This window comes from Odontesthes bonariensis, chromosome 14 (genome assembly GCF_027942865.1).
Source record: "Odontesthes bonariensis isolate fOdoBon6 chromosome 14, fOdoBon6.hap1, whole genome shotgun sequence".
Lineage (NCBI taxonomy): Eukaryota > Metazoa > Chordata > Actinopteri > Atheriniformes > Atherinopsidae > Odontesthes > Odontesthes bonariensis.
In genome coordinates this window covers 8378007-8387229 of record NC_134519.1, presented here as the reverse complement: position 1 = coordinate 8387229, position 9223 = coordinate 8378007, and positions in this window count along the sequence as shown.

Below are 9223 nucleotides of genomic sequence, written 5' to 3'. Positions count from 1 at the left end.
GACGCCACATGCTCCACAACAACATTTAGTTTGAACGTTTAAATTGTTTTTCCGTTTGTTAAAGTGTAACCTGTGTTCTCCTCTTTCCAGAATTGGTTCTGAGCAGCTGTCATGCTGATAAAGTTATTGACTGGAAATTAAACCGTAAGAAACAACCCCAGATTGACACGTGGTTGCCCGAACAGCAGTGCGCTTCCACCTGCCGCTGCCTCGCTGTAACCTTGTTGAATATTTTATATGTGCCAATGTGTTCCCGTGTCACACTTTTGAAGTGGCGGCGTCGAATTTCACAAGGGTGACATTGTTGGTGGATTTTTTTTTTCTTTTATTGTTTTGTTTCGGCTTTTTTTTTTTCTCTCCCACCACAACAGCGACAATTTAGCATACGCCGCTCATCAAAAGCAACCTTGCTGCCAGCTGCTGAACAGAAACATTCCCCTTTCAGAGTCTGTTGTTTGTCATATGTTTAAATTATGCATCTGAATTTTAATAGACAGGAATATGATTATATAGTTTGACAATGAAGAGGAGGGGGAGGGGGGGAAGGAGAGGGGGGTGAAAATCCTCCAAAATTCATTTCAAACATTCATGCATATTTAATAGGGCTGGGTGCAAAGACTTCACACAGCAGTATAATCCCAATATGCGCCAAGTCGTTATCGCTGTCATAGGCAATATGCAGTAATTCTGCTGCAGTGCACTTCTTTGGAAGACCAAACACTCACCAAAACCAAAAATGGTTTCCAAAGTCAAAATCCACAGCCTCCTTCAATCTCTCAGCCACACACACACACACACACACACACACACACACACACACACACACACACACACACACACACACACACACAGACCCTACTCTCAGTTTTTCTCCTTTCTATATTTCCTTTTTACCTTCTTGCTTTACTTTGACTTAGACAGCCCTCCAGTCCTCTCTGTTGCCGTCTCGGCTCGATGACGGGAGCGGAAAGCGTGATGCGTGGGTGAGGCGTCCCATCCTGCAGCATCTCTAAATTCAGCGCAGAGTTAGTTTTCACCCCCCCCCATGCCTGCAACCTCACCACAACCTTACACTTCGGAGGTGACAAACAAACTTCAAACAAGGTTTTTGGCTCGGAACTTTTCCTCAAACTCTTGAGACACTCAACCTCAAAGGAAGAGATAATCATCAAATGGAACAATGCGGAAAAAAGTTGCCCCCAGCTTCTTTTTCTTGTTTGTGCCAAGAATCTAAGTGATTATAAAAATGTTGTTGAAGGTATTCAGTAATGAAGAAATGTAAAGGGACACTAGTTGGAGTAGAAACAGGTGAACACTGAGAGTTTGTGATGGCACTGAGGAGGGAAGGGGTCCCACAGGAAGAGAAAACCATAACAAACCGTGTTCACTGACAGACACCATTTCTCAATATGCGTACTCGTGTAGTTCTGAAACATCATCACTGAAGGACCAAGTACTGTTCCAATTCAACGGCTGCGTTCGAAACCGCATACCCTTTAATACTACATACTTCCATACTGCATACTCATCGATCAGACAGTATTGAGGGCGTTTACCCACAATGCATCTCGCTCCTGCCCGACCCAAAATCAGCCGGCCTGAAGCTGATTTCGCTGAAGCTCTAAACTCTGTAAACTTTAGCAACATTTGAAATATTTTCAGGCGAGAAAGTAGTCGTTTAGATCCCCAACGTGTTGAAAATCTGAGAAAATACCGGCTATTTACAATTTTGTTCCCAGGAATTTGGCGCTACTAAAGCTAGCCGCAGTGAGCAACGCACTTCCGGTTATTTTCACAAAATAAAATACCCGTTGCCCTTTATCATAGGGAAAGCCATTACGATACAATTGGTGCTTTTGTTTTGAAAACAGGAAGTGAACCTACCCTCGTTGTAGCTAGCTTGAAACTGCCGTTTTGACAGGAAATGACGATCGGCGACGTCACATTACGTTGCATCTTGGGTAGTTTGAGTATGAGTAGTAACCTCATGATGCATACCCAACATTTCGGAGAATCTAGTAGAAACTATGGCTAGGGTAAGAAAACCATCATGGGCAGGACTGAAATAAATTTGGTCCCCATTGAAAAACACTCAATGTGGATGTACTCGGGTGGAGGAAAGTCTCCAAATTTCACCTTTCATGCGGAATAAATGTTTATGTTTTCAAATTTAGTTTACACAAAGTTCATTTCTGTAAGTGGCAGATTTATTATTTCAACCACACTCTTCCCCCTTTTTTTCCCCAAAAGACTTATATGCTTGAGCTACTGAGAAGTGTTGCAATGCACAGGTATTTATATCTTTGTAATATATGTATATATGCCATTCTATACATACAGGGTTGCCAACTTTTCCAAAAACCTTGGAGTGAGATTTCAGCGGGTCGGTTCGCGACACGCATCTCAGAAGTTGTTCCACAGTACAGATATATCTATATCTGTGTAGATATGATGTAGATACATGTATACATTTTATGAATATGCAATAGTGCAGAGTGTGGGGCCTTCCTCTAGAAAATTTTGCATTTCTTAAATGCAATTTCTTCCATTCTAGTCGATTTTAGGGTGACTAGTTAGACATGGCAAATATTTTTTCTTTTTTTTTTAAAGTGAATGCAATACGCTTCCATAGACACGCGCTCTGCTCTGAACATTTGACAAAGCAAATACAAACAACACCACAAAACTACATGGTCACATGACTCACCGGGACGACACAACAGGATGAGATTCATGTGTGTTAAGAGACATTATTTTATTCAGTGTACTCAGTTGTTATGTGTACAAGTTCATTCCTCCATGACTCAAGAAATGTGTGAGTGTGTGCTGGCTAAATAAATATGCCAATAGAAGATAAATAACATATTTGCCTCCGTCGGTTTATTCTCCGAGTACAAAGCTCAACAATGTTGAATTTATTCCTGTTGGAATAAAAATTTACATTTCTTGACTTCTTAATGATCCAAATTGCTACAAACTCCATCACAAACACACACTTTTCCCGTGTTGTCTCCTTCTTCACCACTAAAAGTTAAAGTAACGTGTTTGTTACATCAGTTTCTGCTGGAAGTGCCCGCAGGTCAGAATACAAACCCTGGGGTGAGCGAGCCTTTTCCCAAAGCTGCCCCCAGGCTCTGGAATAAGCCCCCCGTCCAGCTGCGTCTTATTTCTGACCTGGGCCTCTTCACATCTAGGCTAAAAACCTACTTATTTAGGATTTATTTTAATACCCAGTAGTATGGTGACCCTTTTATCATATTTTATCTTTATCTTATCTTTTTATTTCTTTTTACTTATTCTTCTCTTTATTTATTACCTGCTGTAATAAAGGATTGTCTGTAAAGGGCTGTATAAATAAAGTACATTTATATTTACATATTCATATAGTTCCACTAACGGTTACCGTGGTAACAAGTTGTGTAGTCTTCTGGTTGAATTTCCATCACTGGGTTCCAGAATGTGCCGTTTGAAAGTTTTGATGACTTTCAAATGTATTTACCACCCGGTTACACATGTTTCAGATGCCATTGAAGCTTTACACTTCATCGCATCAACAAGTTACCTTAAGTTACCTGAAGTTACCTGAAGATATCTGAAGATACCTGAAGATACCTGAAGATACCTGAAGCTACCTGAAGTTACCTGAAGATATCTGAAGATATCTGAAGATACCTGAAGATACCTGAAGATACCTGAAGATATCTGAAGATACCTGAAGATACCTGAAGATACCTGAAGATATCTGAAGATACCTGAAGCTACCTGAAGTTAACTGAAGTTAACTGAAGTTACCTGAAGCTACCTGAAGTTACCTGAAGATATCTGAAGATACCTGAAGATATCTGAAGTTACCTGAAGATATCTGAACATACCTGAAGTTACCTGAAGTTAACTGAAGTTAACTGAAGTTACCTGAAGTTACCTGAAGACTACAAACAAAGATTTACAGACTGCAGTCAGAGAACCAGCTTCTTCTAACTGGTAAGTATCCCATTAATTCATGTTTTGTTGTATGGCTGAGTTATGAGGCCTCCAAAATGCACAGAAACAATGCAGAGAAATTTGAATATTTAGTTGAAAGTCATTTGTTGAGGTTTCAAATGTCTGAAAGGCATTTTTTAAAGGGGCTGGAGATGGAAGAAGGCAGAAAAGAGAAGAAAAATGCAAAACAAAAAGTGAAAACATTCAGAAAGAAGATAAACAATGCAAATACAAAAAATTGAATATTTAGTAGAAAGTCACCAAATGGAGACATTTTTAAATCCAGGTTAAAAACATTTCTTTTCTCATGTGTCTATGCATGAAATCTGCACGATATCTTTTAATTTATCTGGACTGTTGCTTGCTTTTAAATTCATTTAAATTATTTGTTTCTCTTTATATTTTTTTATGTATTTTTAATGCTTCTTCCACTCCCTGCTGCAATGCTTTTATTTTATGTAAAGTAATTTGAATTGTTTTGTACATGAAATGTGCTACAAACAAATTTGATTTGATTTGATTTGAGAAAGTCATTTGCTGAGGTTTCAAAAGGTCTGAAGGGCATTTTTTAAAGGGGCTGGAGCTGGAATAAGGCAGAAAAGAGAAGACAAATGCAAAACAAAAAGTGAAAACATTCAGAAAGAAGAGAAAGAATGCAGAACAATTTGAATATTTAGTAGAAAGTCATTTGCTGAAGATTCAAAAGGTCTGAAAGGCATTTTTTAAAGTAGCTGGAGATGGAAGAAAAATGCAAAAAGCATTGGCACTCTGAAGGTACTGCTGTGATTCAGAGGCTTCTAATTCAAAAAGTAAATTTCTGAAGGCTATGAAAGTCACATTGGCTGAAAGAGGACACATTTTCCTACGCTTTAATGCTAATGTTAATTCTGTGGCTTAAAGATTTTGGAAACAGTGACAGGTTAACAACTTTTTTTAACTTTCTGTATTCTTCCACTCTGCCAGTTGGGTGAACACGTGAACATTCCGTGTCATTGGAATGCATTGTAAACTCAGAAAAAAACAAGGATTTGAACTAAATGTTTAAAATGTGATGGTTCAAAATTGGCTGGATATTTTGAAAGGCTGCTTCGTGCAGTAATAGCTGAATGTCTTGTGAACATTTTAAAGTTTGAATGGTGTCTCTAGCTGAAAGTGTGCTGAAGTAGTTAAGTTTGAAAGAGGAGGACGCTTTTTTAATGATTTGAAAGGATTTATCATCACTTTTAAAGGGAAGAAAAGTTTCACAAAAACCTTAAGAGCTGAACATTTTGTGCAAAAATGGTTTGAGCATTCTCACTATAATAATTGGCACCCATAACTAGCTTGTTAGCTCAACAGAGAGTGGCAGCTTTCGCTCTCTCAGACCCTAACTTAAGACAGCTGAAGATAAGACGGTTTAAGAATAAAGTTAGAATAAAAACAGCATGCTACATAGCTACCTGCTTTTAGGCAGTTGTTCACACTACAAGTTAACTCTGCTTGATTTGATGTAATGTTAGGACACACTTTGAAACACGAACCTCATGGTTTGTATGATGATGCAGGGACAGATGTGGAAATAAAGACCTTTAGAAAAAGAGGAGTGATGCAAACTGCAAAGGGGAATTAATACAGACATAAGTACATCTTTAAATGGAAAATGTTACAATTATTCAATTGAAAATACATTGTAAAAATGAAAATGTAAAAGGAAATAAATACCTAAAGGGCAAGAAGTTGGGGAAATGTGCAAAGAAAGTGTAACAAAGAAATAATTGGATTGAATTAATGTAAATAAACAGGGGCATTAACACACATTTAAATCAATATTGTTGAAAAGCTACGGAGAAATATCCATTTATGCTGTATTTTCTACATTCATCATTGTGTATATTGCATTTATTTTGGATTTTGGCCGCTCAACAGGTCAAGAGCCCCCACAGGACGGTTTGTTTTCTCCTCGCAGCCTTGACATTAGGATAACTATTCCCCTAATAATGGTTAAAGTTAAATTAGGCAGGTTTAGACAGGTACGGAGCCCGGTGGAGATCAAACAATATCTTTTTCAGGGGGTTTCAAGAAAGCGTTCTCTCACTTTTCAAAGTGTGCCCTCGCTTTATTAAATCGTGCGCTCGTCTAAATAAAGCGTGCGCGCGTATACATAAACCGTGCGCTCGTCTTACTAAAACCGTGCGCTCACTGCCCCTCAGTCGTGCCCACATTATATACCTTGTGAGCACAATAAACAAAAGTGTGCCCACGATCTGTAAGACGTGCCCACGACATTCTGTATGGTAACAATAAATCCAAATTGCTTGAAACGTTCGCACGTTGTATTAATTGTGGCCACGAAATCTGTTACCATTACAGTGTGAGCATCTCACCTTTTTAATCTATTTGGAAGTTGTTTGGAATGGAACAGTAAGTGCATTGTGCTATGGCGAATGTATGCCTAAGCAAGTATTATGGGACGAACAGTGTCCCTTAATGTAATGTATAATTCAAGTGCTTGGTCTGGACTGTTTGTCAACTGTAGCCCTCGTTCTTGCATTATGCCTGTGCTAAAATCAAATACATCGATGTCGCATGGTATGGAGTCGAGGAAGGTGCATTTCCTCTTGCAGACGGTCAGATTGGCTTCATCGAGAGGAAAGAGATGATCTTCAGCCCCCCACAGATGCGGAGCCAGGTGCATTATATCCGGTATTCCAGCCGGAACACCTGGGTTTCTGGACGGACGGATGCGATGTGCATTCCATGTGTCTTGGATGCTGTTCAATTCATCCTGGGGAAAAAATTAACGAATGCAAATAAATATTTTAGGATTTTCATTTGGCTACAGCCCTGACTTGGGCGCCTTACAAGGCAGCCTAACAGGTGAGGGTGTGTGAAGTACTTTGAGTCAACTAGGCTCATGAGGATGCCATGACTGGACGCCAAGGTTGAAAGAATATTCTTGTATTCCATACCTAGCCCATGGTAAACCCTGATTAAGTCCATTTCAAAATGGTGAAGAATCATATCCTGCTGGTAAATTTGGCTCATGATGTTATGAGAGTGTGGAATCGTGGCCACGCTTTGCTCACTTGTGCCAATTTTAATTAGGCTATACATTTCTTAAATAACGTTAACACGTTTTGTGAATCATGACCACGCTTTAATAAATTGTGGTCACGAGGTATATAACTTTGTTACTACAACGAGAGCAAGAAACTACTAAATCGAGCGCACGATTTAGGTAAACGTGCGCACGTTGTATTTCAACGAGAGCACGTTTTGGTTAAATGAGCGTGCACTTTGCAAAGTGAAGACACGTTTCAGTAAATTGTGCTCACGAGGGATATAACGTGAGTACGACTGTATTACAGCGAGTACACGACATTAGTAATTCGAGCGCACGATTTAGGTAAACGTGCGCTTGCTATATTTTAAGGAGAGCACGGTTTGGTTAAATGAGAGCGCGCTTTTTAAAACGGGTGCACGCTTTCTCGACACCCCAATATATTTCACCTTAAGACTCAAGGGGCTCCGTAGACAGGTGCACATACTGGGAAAAGGGTGGCACGTGTAACTGACCCAAAAGCTTTGAGAAAAAAACATTAAAAAGGAATAATTATCATCTAGTTTTTAAGAAATCACATTGTTTATCATAGCTAAGAGGTGGTTACTCGATCTCAAAATGAAAGCTAAATTTGTCATAGCTTTTTTTTTTTTAGGAGTGTTCCACATGGTATGTCTTTAACCATTATCAGAAGGAGGTTTTCAACCACCATAGTGCAAAGACTTAGGATACTGCACTGATAACTTAAAGATGAATTGGCTTTGGCCCAATCAGAACCTCGGCTGCGAGGCTATCAACGTGACTCAGTCATTACCTGAGGTGATTTTCACCATATAATGCCAGCTGTGACAGAAACCTTAATTATCCAGACAAAGACCATGCTGTATGAGTGCTAAGGTGGTATTCCAGTGGAAATAACCCAGAATTCACCTGATAAAAACACACTGACACACACCGTGATCAGTAACGATAACGGCGTTGTAACAATGGGAAAAGTGATTAATTAGATTACTCCCTTACTGGAAAAATAACGCCGTTAGTAACGCCGTTATACTTAAACGCTGTTACTCCCAACACTGCTGGTAACGTTCAGCTTGAGCCACCAATCAGATTGATCTAATCGATGACGATCACGCCGAGCTCTTTGTGTCTGCAGCCAAAAGTTGTGAAACCTGTGGAAGATCACTGCTTCAGAATGTGATTGCTGTGTCGAGCTTGGTGTCTCAAAGTGTCTAAAATCAGGAAACAGCATCGTTTTACCTGTAGATTGCATCTGTGTCGTCAGACTTGCACGAATGATCTGCGATTGTAGACTTGATTAGTGCTCGTTTAGTTTGATTCGTACTGACAGACGTGGGTTTGAGTTTCACATCATCTGTAATTGTTTTCACACACTCACATTCGGTGATGCAAGCATCAAAACTTATGCTTCTGTCTTAGCTCTCTCTCTCTCTCTCTCTCTCTCTCTCTCTCTCTCTGTATATATATATATACATATATATATATATATGTTTTATTTATATGTTTAACTTTATTTATACAGCCCTTTACAGACAGTCATTACGATGTACCAAAGTGCTTTACAGCAGGTAATAAATAAAGAGAAGAATAAGTAAAAACAAATAAAAACAATAAAAGAACAGTGAAAACAATAAAATACAACAAAATCAAATAAGATAAAATAAGATAAAGTGTCATCATACTACTGGGTATTAAAAGCAATCCTAAATAAGTAGGTTTTTAGCCTAGATTTGAAGAGGCCCAGGTCAGAAATAAGACGCAGTCCTGTGAGGAAGGTTTCATCACTAAGGTCTGGTGTTGGGATAACTTAGATCGCGGTATAGTGAAAGCAGCTTTTGGTACCATTAAAATGTTGTTAATTTGCTTATCAACTTGTATGCATTTCTGCTTCCCTATGCAAATGAGGGGGGTGCCGTCTTTCAGACATTTTTCTACTAAAACAATAATAGGAATTAGAAATTAAAACAGTAACGATGAAATACTGCACTGGAAAAAATGCCCCTCCAAAAGTAAGTAAGAAAAACAACAAAAACAAGACGTTTTTGCTTGAAATAAGCAAAAAAATCTGCCAATGGAACTAGTGAAAATTGGCTTGTCAAGATTTCTTGAAATAAAATGTGATATTTGGGACTTTTGAGATAAAAGTGATCTTGAAATTAGCTTAAAAACCTCTTCAAATGT